Here is a 17,983-nt window from a genome sequence, read left to right as displayed (position 1 = left end):
TTATCTAAATAAATTAAACATATATATATATATATATATATATATATATATCTGCGGTGGGTTGGCACGCTGCCCAGGATTGGTTCCCTGCCTTGTGCCCTGTGTTGGCTGGGATTGGCTCCAGCAGACCCCCGTGACCCTGTGTTCGGATTCAGCGGGTTGGAAAATGGATGGATGGATGTATATATATATATATATATATATATATATATATATATATATATATATATATATATTTCTGGAACTTTCATGTGGATGGGTCAAATGGTTCCCCTAAAGAGACACTCGGGCACTTTTATTTTTAAGACTGAAGACATTCAGCAATAACATTTCTCTTTATTATCGTATAGTATAGGAATGCGGTAAATGAACTAAACGCCGAATCTGCCTACTTTATAACATAAAATGACATTTTTCATGGGGGAGGGGGTCGTATAAAATATATGTGAATGTACGCATCAGTCACGCGCACGCGCACCAGTACACAAGACGAGGCCATTTGCTTGATCCTTTATCGTGTAAAATGAAGACCAGCAGTTCACGTCGTGCTCTTTGCTCTAAATCTTGACGCGCGGAGCGTGTGGCAGGAGCGCTCGCAATGCCCGACGGGCACACTGGCAGATCACTTGACGGATGGCTTGAAGTTCCCTCACGAAGCCGGCGTTGGCAGTGGCGCCCCTCGCTAGCACTCCCAGGCACCGGCGCTCCACGGCTAAGCGTTTGAAGTGAGCGCACCCAGCGTCTTTCTTGACAGGTAAGTTTAAAATGAAGGGGGCAGAGAGAAAGAAAGGCGGATTAAAGGCACATTTATCGCCGTTTTTGATGTTGCGGAAACCTGAGAGGCTTTGGCGCATTAGCGATTTAGGCGGCGCTGCAGCTCCCATGGCGCTGCATTTCGAGCGCCGTCACCTCGGGCACAACAAGCTGTTTTTTTTTTGGAGAGCGGAGTCTAAGGTTGCTTTTGCACGCTAGAATGGGGCTGTCCTTTAGGTGGGTGTCATTGATTGTCTCCAGGAGACACAGGGACCGGTGACATTTACTCTACTGGCTCCCACACCCTGCGCCTCAGAGACTTAACCCGCTCCCTGCTGGGCGGCCACTCTGTTCTTTCCTGTCGAGTCTCCTCGGAAATTGGCGGGTGGCCACGTTCTGGAGACACCTTTTGTTAGAAGGTGACAGCATCGGAAGGACTGAACTTTAGTCTTCTGGCAGTGACAGTTTTGGATGTGGCTCTTCTACACTTACTCGGGCAAAGCCAGATGGCACCGAGAGCTGACGCAAAGTCAAGGAGGATTCATAAATGAGTATGAATTAAGGTGCGGACGAAAAGGCGTCAGCGAAGAAATGCAATCGATGCAATGCAAGCTGGGCAGCTTCTACCTTTTTGCTTGCAATCACTTCAGTATTAGCCATTGAATATCACTATAATATGAGACATTTACACTTTAAAAAAATAAAATAAAGAAGACTGTAAGATAAGCCAACTACCTGCAGGTTTAGTCGACTGGCAAAGCCAAGCTGGCTGCCTGTGAGTATCGAAGTGCCCTCCAGTTAACTGGTCAGGGTTGGTTCAGGCCGCACACCCACTTGCTTAATGACAAGACACTTGATTATCCATCCATCCATCCATCCATTTTCCAACCCGCTGAATCCAAACACAGGGTCACGGGGGTCTGCTGGAGCCAATCCCAGCCAACACAGGGCACAAGGCAGGAACCAATCCTGGGCAGGGTGCCAACCCACTGCAGGACACACACAAACACACTCACACACCAAGCACACATTAGGGGCAATTTAGAATCGGCAGTCCACCTAACCTGCATGTCTTTGGACTGTGGGAGGAAACCGGAGCGCGCAGAGGAAACCCACGCAGACACGGGGAGAACATGCAAACTCCACGCAGAGAGGACCCGAGAAGTGAACCCAGGTCCCCAGGTCTCCCAAGCTGCGAGGCAGCAGCGCTACCCACTGCGCCACCGTGCCGTCCCTGCCCTTAATAAATTCAATAAAATTTAAAAAAAAAAAAAAAAATGAAAAGAAACCCCTGAACTGGATGAGAAATCAAGAAAAGTGAAATTAAACCAAAATTCTCATAAAGGTTCTGATTTCAAGTGACTTTGTGCTGATCTTTCTGAACATCAGGCCTTCTGTAATGCAGTTTGTGAAAACTCTTCAGTTGACCGCTCTACCTGATGGTGGTGACGCTGAAGCAGCAGAATCGGTCAGTCATCAGTGGTTTTGACCAGGACTGGGGGAACCTTCCGGGACTCAAACCCAGGGCTTGTAGAATCATTCATTTCAATTGTATCGTCCCAAGAGGCACATTCGGTCCGTTTACGGGTTCTTACAGGAGAGACTGTGACGTAACATTAAATACACACCAATAAAGAAGACAGCCAGGAAACAGACATTTTGTGCAAACAAATAAAATATAGCAGTGAATGAACAGCTGGTCAATCCATTAGACAATGTAGGTGGGCGCCTAAAGTTCCTTCATGTGGGGGGGGGGCACCATCATCTGAGGGGGCACCATTTATGATGGTTAAGGGCTGGCACCACCATTAAGGTGAATTAGGCATTCACCAAGGGTGCAGATCATAAGGAGCGGGGGACCCAGCTACAAGGGTTAGCTACCGAACAGTCGGTTGGCACACTAATAAGCCTGGTCTAGGGCATAAAATAACCTATCAGAGGCGCTGGGTAGAAGTATGTTCTGTTTATATTCTGTGTGCCTTGTGGGTGGAACCCTAAGAGGCGGGGCCACCTGCCAATCACCATCAAGGGGCTGCCCTCAGTGAAAACCCACAGTCCCTTGCATTTTATTGAGTGCACTGGGGTTGGTGAGTTTTCTGGGATTTCTGATTAACTTTGTACTTTTGTGAATTTCTGGATTTTTGACCACTGTGCTCTGTTTTGTCGACTAATCCGGCATCTACTTTGGAGTGAGACCCTTGCCCGGATAAATGGGGACGTTTGGTGTCATGAAAGGCATCTGGCTGTAAAAATCACAGCAAAGTGTCTATTGGAGAAGTCAAAAAAATATTGACCCCTATATATAAAGGGGAATAGATACAGAAGAGGAAGAAGAAGAAGAAGATGATGATGATGATGATGATGATGATGAAGATGTTGAAGAAGAAGATGATGATGATGAAGAAGTTGACGATGATGATGAAGAAGAAAAAGAAGATGATGATGATGAAGATGGTGATGAAGAAGAAGAAAAAGAAGATGATGATGAAGATGATGAAGAAGAGGAAGACGATGATGAAGAAGATGATGATAATATAAAAGAAAATGATGAAGAAGATGATAAAGAAGAGGAAGATGATGATGAAGAAGAGGAAGAAGATAAAGAAGAAGAAGTTATCTGCAGCATGTACACTAAGGGGCGCTGTTTGTGCTACTGAAAGTGCACATGCTTCAAACTACCCCCCAACCCCCCTGATAAATGGGAAGAGTTTGTGTCAGGAAAAGCATCTGGCTGTAAAAATCACACCGAAACTTCTGTTGGAGATATCTAGTCAAAAAAATAGTAACCCCCCATATGAAAAGGGAAATAGCTACAGAAGAAGAAGATGATGATGAAGAAGAAGATGATGATGAAGATGACAAAGAAGAGGAAGATGATGATGAAGAGGAAGAAGATGAAGAAGTCGTCTCCAGCATGTACAGTGCATCCAGAAAGTATTCACAGCGCATCACTTTTTCCACCTTTTGTTATGTTACAGCCTTATTCCAAAATGGATTAAATTCATTTTTTTCCTCAGAATTCTACACACAACACCCCATAATGACAACGTGAAAAAAGTTTACTTGAGGTTTTTGCAAATTTATTAAAAATAAAAAAACTAAGAAATCCCATGTCCATAAGTATTCACAGCCTTTGCTCAATACTTTGTCGATGCACCTTTGGCAGCAATTCCAGCCTCAAGTCTTTTTGAATATGATGCCACAAGCTTGGCACACCTATCCTTGGCCAGTTTGGCCCATTCCTCTTTGCAGCACCTCTCAAGCTCCATCAGGTTGGATGGGAAGCGTCGGTGCACAGACATTTTAAGATCTCTCCAGAGATGTTCAATCGGATTCAAGTCTGGGCTCTGGCTGGGCCACTCAAGGACATTCACAGAGTTGTCCTGAAGCCACTCCTTTGATATCTTGGCTGTGTGCTTAGGGTCGTTGTCCTGCTGAAAGATGAACCGTCGCCCCAGTCTGAGGTCACGAGCGCTCTGGAGCAGGTTTCCATCCAGGAGGTCTCTGTACATTGCTGCAGTCATCTTTCCCTTTATCCTGACTAGTCTCCCAGTTCCCCACAGCATGATGCTGCCACCACCATGCTTCACTGTATGATGGTATTGGCCTGGTGATGAGCGGTGCCTGGTTTCCTCCAAACGTGACGCCTGGCATTCACACCAAAGAGTTCAATCTTTGTCTCATCAGACCAGAGAATTTTCTTTCTCATGGTCTGAGAGTCCTTCAGGTGCCTTTTGGCAAACTCCAGGTGAGCTGCCATGTGCCGTTTACTAAGGAGTGGCTTCCGTCTGGCCACTCTACCATAGAGGCCTGATTGGTGGATTGCTGCAGAGATGGTTGTCCTTCTGGAAGGTTCTCCTCTCTCCACAGAGGACCTCTGGAGCTCTGACAGAGTGACCATCAGGTTCTTGGTCACCTCCCTGACTAAGGCCCTTCTCTCCCGATCGTTCAGTTTAGATGGCCGGCCAGCTCTAGGAAGAGTCCTGGTGGTTTTGAACTTCTTCCACTTACGGATGATGGAGGCCACTGTGCTCATTGGGACCTTCAAAGCAGCAGACATTTTTCTGTAACCTTCCCCAGATTTGTGCCTCGAGACAATCCTGTCTCGAAGGTCTACAGACAATTCCTTTGACTTCATGCTTGGTTTGTGCTCTGACATGAACTGTCAACTGTGGGACCTTCTATAGACAGGTGTGTGCCTTTCCAAATCAGGTCCAGTCAACTGAATTTACCACAGGTGGACTCCAATAAAGCTGCAGAAACATCTCAAGGATGATCAGGGGAAACAGGATGCACCTGAGCTTGATTTTGAGCTTCATGGCAAAGGCTGTGAATACTTATGGACATGTGCTTTCTCAATTTTTTTATTTTTAATAAATTTGCAAAAATCTCAAGTAAACTTTTTTCACGTTGTCATTATGGGGTGTTGTGTGTAGAATTCTGAGGAAAAAAATGAATTTAATCCATTTTGGAATAAGGCTGTAACATAACAAAATGTGGAAAAAGTGATGCACTGTGAATACTTTCCGGATGCACAGTATATATATATATATATATATATACAGTGGGTACGGAAAGTATTCAGACCCCCTTCAATTTTTCACTCTTTGTCATATTGCAGCCATTTGCTAAAATCATTTAAATTATTTTTTTCCTCATTAATGTACACACAGCACCCCACATTGACAGACAAAAAAAAGAATGTTTCAAATTGTTGCAGATTTATTAAAAAAGAACAACTGAAATATCACATGGTCCTAAGTATTCAGACCCTTTGCTCAGTATTTAGTAGAAGCCCCCTTTTGCGCTAATCCAGCCATGAGTCTTCTTGGGAAAGATGCAACAAGTTTTTCACACCTGGATTTGGGGATCCTCTGCCATTCCTCCTTGCAGATCCTCTCCAGTTCTGTCAGGTTGGATGGTAAACGTTGGTGGACAGCCATTTTTAGGTCTCTCCAGAGATGCTCAATTGGGTTTAAATCAGGGCTCTGGCTGGGCCATTCAAGAACAGTCACAGAGTTGTTGTGAAGCCACTCCTTCGTTATTTTAGCTGTGTGCTTAGGGTCATTGTCTTGTTGGAAGGTAAACCTTCGGCCCAGTCCGAGGTCCTTAGCACTCTGGAGAAGGTTTTTGTCCAGGATATCCCTGTACTTGGCCGCATTCATCTTTCCCTCGATTGCAACCAGTCGTCCTGTCCCTGCAGCTGAAAAACACCCCCACAGCATGATGCTGCCACCGCCATGCTTCACTGTGGGGACTGTATTGGACAAGTGATGAGCAGTGCCTGGTTGTCTCCACACATAACGCTTAGAATTAAGGCCAAAAAGTTCTATCTTGGTCTCATCAGACCAGAGAATCTTATTTCTCACCATCTCAGAGTCCTTCAGGTGTCTTTTAGCAAACTCCATGCGGGCTGTCCTGTGTCTTGCACTGAGGAGAGGCTTTCGACAGGCCACTCTGCCATAAAGCCCTAACTGGTGGAGGGCTGCAGTGATGGTTGACTTTCTACAACTTTCTCCCATCTCCTGACTGCATCTCTGGAGCTCAGCCAAAGTGATCTTTGGGTTCTTCTTTACCTCTCTCACCAAGGCTCTTCTCCCCCGGTAGCTCAGCTTGGCCGGACGGCCAGCTCTAGGAAGGGTTCTGGTCGTCCCAAACGTCTTCCATTTAAGGATTATGGAGGCCACTGTGCTCTTGGGAACCTTAAGTGCAGCAGAAATTTTTTTGTAACCTTGGCCAGATCTGTGCCTTGCCACAATTCTGTCTCTGAGCTCTTCAGGCAGTTCCTTTGACCTCATGATTCTCATTTGCTCTGACATGCATTGTGAGCTGTAAGGTCTTATATAGACAGGTGTGTGGCTTTCCTAATCAAGTCCAATCAGTATCATCAAACACAGCTGGACTCAAATGAAGGTGATCTCAAGGATGATCAGAAGAAATGGAAAGCACCGGAGTTAAATATAGGAGTGTCACAGCAAAGGGTCTGAATACTTAGGACCATGTGATATTTCAGTTTTTCTTTTTTAATAAATCTGCAACAATTTCAAAAATTCTTTTTTTTGTCTGTCAATATGGGGTGCTGTGTGTACATTAATGAGGAAAAAAATTAATTTAAATCATTTTAGCAAATGGCTGCAATATAACAAAGAGTGAAAAATTGAAGGAGGTCTGAATACTTTCCGTACCCACTGTATATTAATATTGTCACACACATGTGCTGCCAACAAGCCCTAAGGTGAGTGACACTACAAGGGTTGGTTAAACGTATTAATGCCTTTCTCTCTCTCTCTCTCTCTCCATCAACAGAACTAAAGTAGACCAACAGTAACTCACCGTCAATACTTCCGGTCACTCAAAATGGCTTCCACTCAATAATCCCGCGATGATGTCACTTCCGGCTTTCCCAAGATGACGTCACTTCCCAGCTCTGCCATGATGACATCACTTCCGGTCCTGACAGAATATCGCAACTTCCGGTCCTCACTGATGACGTGACATCTGTCCACCTGCTTGTGATGTCATTTCCTGTCAACCTCATTTCCTGCCACCATTTTGTTATAAAAAACCCAATGTATTCAATTCTCAAGTGTCAGATGTTCTTATTGTGATCCTTTTTGACATTTTTCATTTCATTTTGTCCAAGGACATTGTACGGGCTCTTTCCCCAACTCTTTGCGAGACTTTTTGAGTCATTATTTTCACCACCGTACATATAAGAAAACATTAAAGTGTGTGCGTCCAGTCCCTCAGAGCAATCTGATTGGTCAGGCCGGCTTTGGTGACCCCCTCAAAAGTGGAAGTGCACGTGTGGGACACACAAGGAGCAGTAAAGGCGTACGCTGAGAGATTCAACCTTCCACAACGGAAAGTTGTCATAAGAATTAAGTCATAGACATCATAAAGGTTTGGGACAGCCACCCTTATATTGTTTCCTGGCTGCAAAAAGTTGATTTGAAATAAGCACGATGTGCGTAGAACAGAGTCCAAAACAGAACTGACTGGCCTTCAGACAAAATGGCCGTTTTAAACACGAGTAGGGGAAGTGACATCACTGGCACTGAAACCGGAAGTGACATCACTGGCACTAAATCTGGAAGTGACGTCATCGTTGGTAGCAGAATGGGAAGTGTCGTCTTCATGACCGGAAGTGATGTCATTGTTGGCGCCAGAAACTAGAAGTGACATCTTTGTGGCTGGAAGTGACATCGTTGTTGGCGCCAGAACCAGGAATGATGTCATCGGTGGTGCCGGAATCAAGCGGGATTTCCCAGGAATGGTCTGCATGAGACTGAGAGAGACAGTCAGCACACTCTGCCGCCCCTGGACTGGCATAGATTTACTATTATTTAGGCCCTTTAGCTGTTTCCCATGCGCACGTGTGTGACAAAGTATAAAACTGAACTGGAGGTGAGAAAGGCGCATCAAAAATCATGACAGAGCCTCAGAAACAGGCTTTACAGGAGCGCGCTCGAGAGAGGGGGCGCTGGTGAGGAGGCGTTCACACACACGCAATACACCGAGGAAAAGCGCCAAAGGGACATGTAAGGCACGAGATAGCAACTATTTTTTGGCAGGTGCCATTGCTGGTATATAAGAAGACAAAAGAGAGAGAGTCAGCCTGAAGATTTGGGGTACGCTGGGACAACGCTATTTAATGGTGCAATAAAATTCAAAGGAAGAATAGCACACGAGAGAACAACGGCATCTGCTGTGATCAAAAAGGGTGAAATTAAACGAGCTCTGTCTACGTCAGCTGTGGGTCTGCCCACAAATCAACTCAGGGTGGAATATCTTACCTGGCTGGAGCCCTGAAGATGTCCCCTTAGTGTCATTAAGTGGGCTATTAATCCACTGAGGCACCACCTCCTGGGTCATAAGTTGTCTCGTGGCTGACCCTGCACCTTTCCAGTGGATGGCGCTTCGTAGAGAGTTGAATCTGCATGTCCACCAGGTGGTTCTTGGACCTTCAGGTTTATCGATTCAAGGTCCTCCATCATGTGGGATTCTCTCCACACCAAAGCTGATGCTCTGTTCCACATTCATGACCTCACAGTTTGGGCGTCCCAACCCAATGGATCTGAGTTGATGGACAGCTTATAGGCTCTAGGAATGGTAATACCCTGCCAGTCCAGGGGTTGGCGCTGTGTCCTAATGTTTCTTCTCTTCCTCCATTTACAGAACAGGAGTCTGATGGCTAAACCACCACTGATGTCCTCCGCCTGGACCCGCCTCTTCCTACCAGAAGTCCTCAAAGTCAGAAGATCCACAATATTAGATGAGTTCACCACTGGACTTGTGTGTCTGAAGACGTTAGCGCTTGTTGAATGCGTTTTCTTTGTTTTCTTTTTTTTTTTTAAATAATTAAAATGGGGGATCACCAAATGGTGCCCCAAACCCTAAAACTGTTTGTTGTCTGTTTACTTACAGGACCTTCTGGCTGAATTGAAGCAGCATTGGGCACTCAAGTACAAATAGTGCCAGTCTTCAGCTGCACACCACACACACCTTCGATAATTCATGTCATACACTTGAAGCGTTTAGGTGACAGCCAGGTGACATGTCACTGTCAAGTCACAGGCTGGCCAGTATTTTGTTATTCAGAAAAAGATCTTTCTACAGGCTCCTGAAGGCATGAACAAAATCCAGTAGACCTCACGGCACTATTAGATGTTTCTTTCTTTCTTTCTTTCTTTCTTTCTTTCTTTCTTTCTTTCTTTCTTTCTTTCTTTCTTTCTTTCATCTAATATTATCTGTCACCGTTCAACATGCAAGGCACTATATAAATCTTTCTTTCTTTCTTTCTTTCTTAATTTATAATTTTATCTAATTTCATCTGTCACTGTTTGATGTTTCTTTCTTTCTTTCTTTCTTTATAATTTTATCTAAATTTATCTGTCACTTTGACATGCAAGGCGCTATATAAACTTTTCTTTCTTTCTTTCTTTCTTTCTTTCTTTCTTTCTTTCTTTCTTTCTTTCTTTCTTTCTTTCTTTCTTTCTTAATTTTATCTAAATTTATCTGTCACCACTCAACATGCAAGGCACTATATAAGCCTTTCTTTCTTTCTTTCTTTCTTTCTTTCTTTCTTTCTTTCTTTCTTTCTTTCTTTCTTTCTTTCTTTTATCTAATATTATCTGTCACCGTTCGACATGCAAGGCACTATATAAACCTTTCTTTCTTTCTTTCTTTCTTTCTTTCTTTCTTTCTTTCTTTCTTTCTTTCTTTCTTTCTTTATAATTTTATCTAATTTTATCTGTCACTGACATGCAAGGCACTATATAAACATTTCTTTCTTTCTTTCTTTCTTTATAATTTTATCTAATTTTATCTGTCACTGGTTGACATGCAAGGCGCTATATAAACATTTCTTTCTTTCTTTCTTTCTTTCTTTCTATCTTTCTTTCTTTCTTTCTTTCTTTGTTTCTTTGTTTCTTTCTTTCTTTCTTTCTTTCTTTCTCCCACGAGATATTACTCCCCATTCAAGTTTTCATTTTGGGTGGGGGTGGGGGGTGTGTGGTGGTCTCCTCCTGCTGCTATTTTTGCATTCCTCCTAACTGTTAATCTGAAAGCCCGATGACACGTCTGTCAAGCGTTTTGAAAAACATCAAAGCTGCAAATGTCGCAGATTCCACTGATGGTTAAAAACATTATCTGTTTTGCATCCTCTGGGCGATTCTGTCATTTCTAACATCCTGTATGGAAAACAAGTGGCATTACCTTTGTTTTTAAGAGACCCCCTTTCTACTGCCTCTGCCGCCCCCGTCCAAAAGCCTTCAGGCCGCATCCATTCAGTGAGATTGGTTGTGCTTTCTTTTGTTTTGTGTGAAAACGCCGAGTAAACTTATTAAAATGGCTTTGCTCGATTGTTCTTGTGTTTGTCGAGCTGCCTTTAGGCAGAACTCAACTATTTGAACTGAACTTTTCGTTTTTGTTTTTTTCTTTTTTTCCAGCCCACGCATTCCAAAAGAGAGTTATGGGGGACTGGGGACGAGACAGAACAGAAGAGATCTGACAAACGAGGGGAGGCCATTCAGTCCAGCGGGCTCGTTGGTTGAGCTAATGGCTAACATGTCCCAATTTCTCCTCCAGACCCTTCTTAATGGCGGTCCAGGCTTCAACTCCACGTCTCGGTAGTTTGTTGGTTCCAGAGTCCCACTGAAGTCCTTCATGGCTTCAGTCCTTAATGCTCTTCCCCTTCGTTTCAGTTGGTGTCCTCGTGTTTGCGGAATTCACCGTCAACTTGAAAAAATTCATTGATGCCTTTGAGGAATTTGAAGATCTGGATGAGGACTCCACACAGTCGACCAAGGAGATCTGATTCTCTGAGACAGTCACAGTGCAACATCTCACGTGCAATGGAAAAACCAAGGAGGTGCCATTATTTCCAAAATGGACTTTTGTGTAATTTTTGGAGTTACTACTGTAGGTCTTTCCTAATGTTATAAGGTGGTGGTGATGGTTTGTACTGTCAGAGACGAGACAACGAGCCACAAAGAGATTTGGGGCAGCCACCCGTGTTTTTATTCCTGGCTGCAAAATAGTTGAATTGTGTACAGTTATGTAGAGGTTGGAGTCCAAAACAGAACTGTCTTGATGAGACAAAGATGGAGAGGAGAGGAAGTGACGTCATCAGGGCCGGAAGAGGAAGTGATGTCATTATGGCCTGAACCAGAAGTGGTGTCATTAAACCCAGGAACTGGAAGTGATGTCACCAGGGCTGGAAACTGAAGTGACATCATCAGGGCAGGAAACTGAAGTGATGTCATCAGAGCCAGAAATCAGAAGTGATGTCATTAAGCCGAGAACTGGAAGTGATGTCACCAGGGCTGGAAACTGAAGTGACATCATCAGGGCAGGAAACTGAAGTGACATCATCAGAGCCAGAAATCAGAAGTGATGTCATTAAGCCGAGAACTGGAAGTGATGTCACCAGGGCTGGAAACTGAAGTGACATCATCAGGGCTGGAAACTGAAGTGACGTCATCAGGGCCAGAAACTGAAGTGACGTCACCAGAGCCAGAAACCAGAAGTGATGTCACCAGGGCTGGAAACCAAAGTGACATCATCAGGGCTGGAAACTGAAGTGACGTCATCAGGGCCAGAAACTGAAGTGACGTCACCAGAGCCAGAAACCAGAAGTGATGTCACCAGGGCTGGAAACCAAAGTGACATCATCAGGGCTGGAAACTGAAGTGACGTCATCAGGGCCAGAAACTGAAGTGACGTCACCAGAGCCAGAAAGCAGAAGTGGTGTCATTAAGCCGAGAACTGGAAGTGATGTCACCAGGGCTGGAAACGAAAGTGACATCATCAGGGCTGGAAACTGAAGTGATGTCACCAGATCCAGAAACCAGAAGTGATGTCACCAGGGCTGGAAACTAAAGTGATCTATCTATCATCATATATTGCCTTTCACATCTATCTATCTATCTATCTATCTATCTATCTATCTATCTATCTATCTATCTATCTATCTATCTATCTATCTATCTATCTATCTATCTATCTATCTATCTATCTATCTATCTATCTATCTATCATATAGTGCCTCTCCTATATGATATCCCCCCCCCCCCCCCCCCCAGGACAGCTCACTTTGCTCACAGTTAGTTAACAGGCAGTGCCATTGTGAAGTTATTTTGAGTCCTACGCCAAGCTTATTATTGTGCCAACTGACCATTCAGTAGCTGGCCCATGTGGCTGGATGACCCCCCCCCCCCCCCTTATGATCTGTGCCCTACACGAATTTTTAATTCACCTTAATAGTGGTGCTGGCCCTGTCCACATGTACATTCCAAACAGTCAAAACTCTGGCCCTGAGATTTATTTAAAGATATTACAAAAGCTAAAACAATTAGAAACAATTAGAAATTGTTGTCTATGCAACATATCTATCTATCTATCTATCTATCTATCTATCTATCTATCTATCTATCTATCTATCTATCTATCTATCTATCTATCTATCTATCTATCTATCTATCTATCTATCTATCTATCTATCTATCTATCTATCTATCTATCTATCTATCTATCCCATAGTACAGTGTCTCCCATCTTGGATTTATAATTCCTGTTCCCTTGCTCCAGTTGGTAGCACTTTACACTTTTCTATGTCACACTGTATTTTCCAAATGTTCTGAAGTTCTGCAGCATTTCTGCGTCTATTTGAATTTTTTTTCTACCGTTCCCCCAAGTTTAGTGTCTCACATATACCAAGTACTCCAGAAGCTTAAAAAGTAACAGTTCAAGGAGAGACCCCTGAGGGACTCCACTGAAGACCACATTCTCCTCTTACCTTTGCCCTTTGTCTTCTGCCTGTTAACCAACCTGAGATCCAGTTTTCTTGGTTACCTCTAATGTAGGAACCAACTTTAGGACTTATAACCTCCGATCCTTTCAACATACAATTCTTGGAGACGTGTGAGATGACCCATAGGAACAGCAAGAGATGAACATGTGAACTTTACACAGACAATTAAAGGCACTATATTGGTCAAAATCTTCTTCTTCTCTCCCTGCAGCACAGAGATGTTGCCCAGTGAGAGCACCAGCCCTGATCCTTCCAGTCCCATGAGACCAAAGCCACCGGACTCCAGGGATGAGGAGTCACTTTTCCAGAGAGACACACCGCTAACTCAGACCTCCCTAAAACAGCTGAAGAAATTCTGAAACATTTGTTTATTCTCTTTTCTTTAGCCCAAAGCCAGGGAGTCATCTTTAATTAAACATGACAACCCAATTGGCTCCCTAAATTATCTTGTCATGTTCTGTCCTTCCTGTCCCTGCTCTCTACACACATACTGTATATACACACTCTACAGATGTAAAAAGATGAACGAAATCATGCAACGCTTCCCTGTGATGTTTCCATGCAACGTTCATTTCTCTTCAAATCCGTGCGTCATATGGAATACATCAATGTACCATTTGTTTCCCATCTTCATTAGGAGAACACAGCAATGATACTCTCATGATGATACAACTGAATTCTACACATACTGTACGTCAGACCAAACACCTTCTATACGTCCGCACCACCAAGAACTGAAGTAGCAGTCACTGGTGTGTTAGCAGTCGACAGATAAACTCCATTTACAAACTGTAAACTGGCATAAACATTCAATCACCAGCAAAATCATGATGGGTGATCACACAGGAGAAGTCGTTTTCCATCTGTGTATTAAGTTACTTCAGCAAGGAGACTGCCATTCTTCTTGCATAGACAACAATTTCTAATTGTTTCTAATTGTTTTAGCTTTTGTAATATCTTTAAATAAATCTCAGGGCCAGAGTTTTGACTGTTTGGAATGTACATGTAGACAGGGCCAGCACCACCATTAAGGTGAATTAGACATTCATGTAGGGCACAGATCATAAGGGAGGGGGGGGGGGTGGGGGTCATCCAGCCACATGGGCCAGCTACTGAATGGTCAGTTGGCACAATAATAAGCTTGGCGTAGGACGCAAAATAACTTCACAATGGCACTGCCTGTTAACTAACTGTGAGCAAAGTGAGCTGATAGATAGATAGATAGATAGATAGATAGATAGATAGATAGATAGATAGATAGATAGATAGATAGATAGATAGATAGATAGATAGATAGATAGATAGATAGATAGATAAACACTTGGATGGTTAAAGGTATTGTATATATTTATTTGATATTTGATAAATCTTTATGTATATATGCTATCTTTGATATACAGTATGGGTATCCATGCAGTGCCCAGGGGCCTCATGTATAAACGGTGCGTACGCACAGAAATGTTGCGTACGAACCTTTCCACGCTCAAATCGCGATGTATAAAACCTAAACTTGGCGTAAAGCCACGCACATTTCCACGGTAACTCATACCTTGGCGTACGCAATTTATCCGCCCGGTTTTGCAGACTGGCGGCACCAAGCGTCAAAGCAGTGCTACTGTTCCTGTTTGGTCACCCATCTTAGATCCACATCCACGGCGGCGGCTTTATCAAATACACTGAAATTAACCGCATATCGTTCATAAATTTAATGCATCTGATTGTAATTAACCTGTAACAATATAACGGTCCACAGAATGGTCAAACTACTGTTCCTGTGTGCTCATCCTTTCTTTCTCAGCTCCACATTCCTGACGCGGCTTTATAAATACACTGAAATTAACTGCATATTGTTTATTAGTGTAATGCATCTGATTGTAATTAACCTGCTGCAATATAATGGGCCAGGGAATAGCCATAGTATTCCAAATACCATAACTGCTTTAGCGTTGTTACGCTCACTGCATCTTGTTCTTCTTTTTGCTGCTCCCGTTAAGGGTTGCCACTGCGGATCATCTTTTTCCACATTACTCTCACTGCACCACTCGGAGTATTTATATCACTGTATCTGAGTGTGAATCACAGCAGCAGATGATCGGAAAGAGAATTATCGGTATACAGTTTCAAGTACACACTACCTCAACCACGTCAAAAAGCGTCAAAGCCTTTCCTGTACGGACCTCGCGTTTCAGAAACAGTTTCATCCCAAGAACTATAAACGCACTCAATCACCTCACTGTAAACTTGCACTACAGTTATAATATTGCACAACCTGCGCTACTTTATAAAGCGCGTATGATGGCAATATCATTTTTAAGATGAAATGCAGCAAAATGTGTTGCTTATAGTATACAGATAAAACTTTAACTTCATTTAAATAATCTGTATTGCTAATAATTAAACATGTGAGGACACGGTGCCGCAGCGTATAGCTAGTTCAAGGATAGCTCCTGCCTTGCGCTGTATTCTTGCTGGTGCTGACGCGACACTGGAAGGATAGACGGATATAATAATTAAACATGTACTACGAAGATATTTCAATGTTCCTTAAAAGTTCTGAAGAATCGGCGTTCTAAGCTTACAAATGGCTTAACGTCTATTACAGAGCTGATTGTGTGGCGATTGGAGAAAGAAAAGTATGGACAGGAATTGGAGGTTAGTACGTTTGAAAGAGACAGTACTTCTGTAATAAATAATTTCATCGAAGATCACACATGGTGCAGCAAGCCTTTTGCGTGAGCTATGAACAATCACCGCGCCACCGTGTTCCCATGTTTAATAACATGCTTTCATTCCGATCATCATGAAAATGATATCACGTATACATCTCAGTATTTTAATTATTCAGAGAGCTGTAATATCTCGAATGTAATGCATTCTGTGTCCTGTCGGAGAAAGAGAAAGAACGGAAGCACGTAGTGATTCACACACATAGAGCACATAGAAGATCAAACACAGAAAAAAGCATTTAACATGCTACTTGAGAAACTAGTAAAATAAACGATTTTAAGATGAAGTTTATAATGTTCTACTTTAATGGCAAAATAAACTACATGATTAAAGTGGAAATTTCGAGATTAAAGTTGACATTTCGTGCTTTTTTCCCCACTGTGTGCCTATGTTTTTTGTTTGTACCCTAATAAGCTTTCATATGACACTCAGACGGTGGCCTACGACTCGCCTTTTCACAGCGACTTTGATATGTGATTTCTTTTTTATTTCGGGCACTGTGCGACTTTGTGAATTTGATCTTTCGAGTTTTTCCGACACTCTGTCACTCGATCAACTTCCTTTTGTTGATTATATCACTGTTTAAACCAACAAATAGTAGGTTTTTCCTTTGCCTCCACTTGGTATTCGCTGAAATTTTTATATTTTCCCCTGTGCTTTTCCCATTGTCTTTTCACAGAAGGCTATTTATATTGATTTGCATATTCAAAGAGGCGTAATTCTGGGAGGAGTTGGGGCGGGACAGAAGGCGCGTGCACGTGCGTTACTTTTCACGCAAATCGGGATTTATGTAGTGGAAGAACGTGAAAGTATGCGTGCGCACAGATTCCTGCATCTGGATTTTTCTGTGCGTACGCACAATCCCGCTTTTGTGCTTACGCCATGTTATAGTGTGAGTTCTACGCACGGCGTTATACATGAGGCCCCAGGTCTTTTAACCCCATCAGATGGACCACATTGAACCCCAGATCTTCATGGTGTCAGGTGAAAGTCAAAGGTGTCTTTTTTCCTTTCTTTTCTTTTTTCTTTTCTTCTTTGTTTTGAGGCGCCACTTTCTCCCAATGTGACTTGCCGATGACAAGCGCCAGTTCTTATTGTTCATCCGGTCTGGCAGGTTAAGTGACCTCATTCATGCTGGAATTGAATGTGAAGACTTTACGCCTCGGAGTCACTTGAGTTTGTCACTGGGGGCTACAGCAGTTTTTATTGACTTTTTTTTTTTGGGGGGGGGGGGGGTTACTAAAAAAAATGTCCATGTTTGGATGGGTTGGTTTAAATGCAGAATTCAAAGGCAGGTTAGCCCCAATGCTGGGATAGCTCTGAGTGTGTATGTAGTGGTCTCACATCTAAGGCACCTCAATGAAGTTGCAACAGACAAGATGAAGAGCCGTGTGGACCTCATGGTGCTGCCGCGTTGGGTTAATGGCGCCCAGCTACCTCTCACTCTCGTGTCTGTTAGATCTTCTCCTCTTCACCCTCATGTGTTTGATGACTTTTGCTGGTCTGATCCAGCAGGCCTCTCTGTCCAGGGTCCCGGAGTCGACGATAAGTCATGTGGTTAATTTGTGATTTCCTGGACCGCTTGTGTCCTCAGGTCAGTGGGCGCCACGATGAGAAAGTGAGCTGTGAGGCTTTCATGTTCTTCACTGTGGGTTATGAAAACACCTGATCCTAAACACCAAATTCCAGGCTGCTCCTTTTTCTCCCCCAGGGTAGACTTCTGCTTTGATTTGTTTTCTTTTTCTTTTTTTTTCATTGAGCTGCTGCTTCTTGGCTACCTGACAGTCTCCATTTCACTGGAAGCCCTGGCACATGGGCATGAAGCCTGGCTCATGGCCGTGATCCAAATGTTTAGCTCACTGCCTGGGAATGCAGTCCGACCGGCTGTAACACTTCACCACAGACCTGATTCTGCTGCTCCAGGTTTCATCCAGCTGAGATGCCCTCACTTCGGTTCTCCATCTTAGTTCATTGGCACCAGAAGAGCTACTGCAGAAACACCTGAGGCGGGCGACTGCTTCGGGCTTGGTGTGGCTCACCGGAGCACCATGTAGAAGATTCTCCAACCTGTGGTCAGAAGGAGAAGAACAACCTCCAAGAACCACAGAGAGTTTGGGACAGGGAGATTCTAATGGCGGGAGGGGGGTATGGGGCCTAGTTATGATGTGTTTACTCACATAATAATGAAGC

At 43.5% G+C, this 17,983-nt stretch overlaps 1 long non-coding RNA gene across 1 annotated transcript; it reads left to right on the top strand.

The window, feature by feature from the left end:
• Nucleotides 1–426: 426 nt before the first annotated feature.
• LOC127530172 (uncharacterized) lies at nucleotides 427–11,430 on the top strand. Its single transcript, XR_007936691.1, has 3 exons — nucleotides 427–754; nucleotides 10,704–10,883; nucleotides 10,959–11,430. It is a non-coding gene; the product is annotated as an uncharacterized LOC127530172 (long non-coding RNA).
• The last annotated feature ends 6,553 nt before the right edge of the window (nucleotides 11,431–17,983 follow it).

The sequence above is a fragment of the Erpetoichthys calabaricus genome, chromosome 14 (assembly GCF_900747795.2).
Source record: "Erpetoichthys calabaricus chromosome 14, fErpCal1.3, whole genome shotgun sequence".
Classification (NCBI taxonomy): domain Eukaryota; kingdom Metazoa; phylum Chordata; class Cladistia; order Polypteriformes; family Polypteridae; genus Erpetoichthys; species Erpetoichthys calabaricus.
This window is presented reverse-complemented; position numbering and strand designations above follow the sequence as displayed.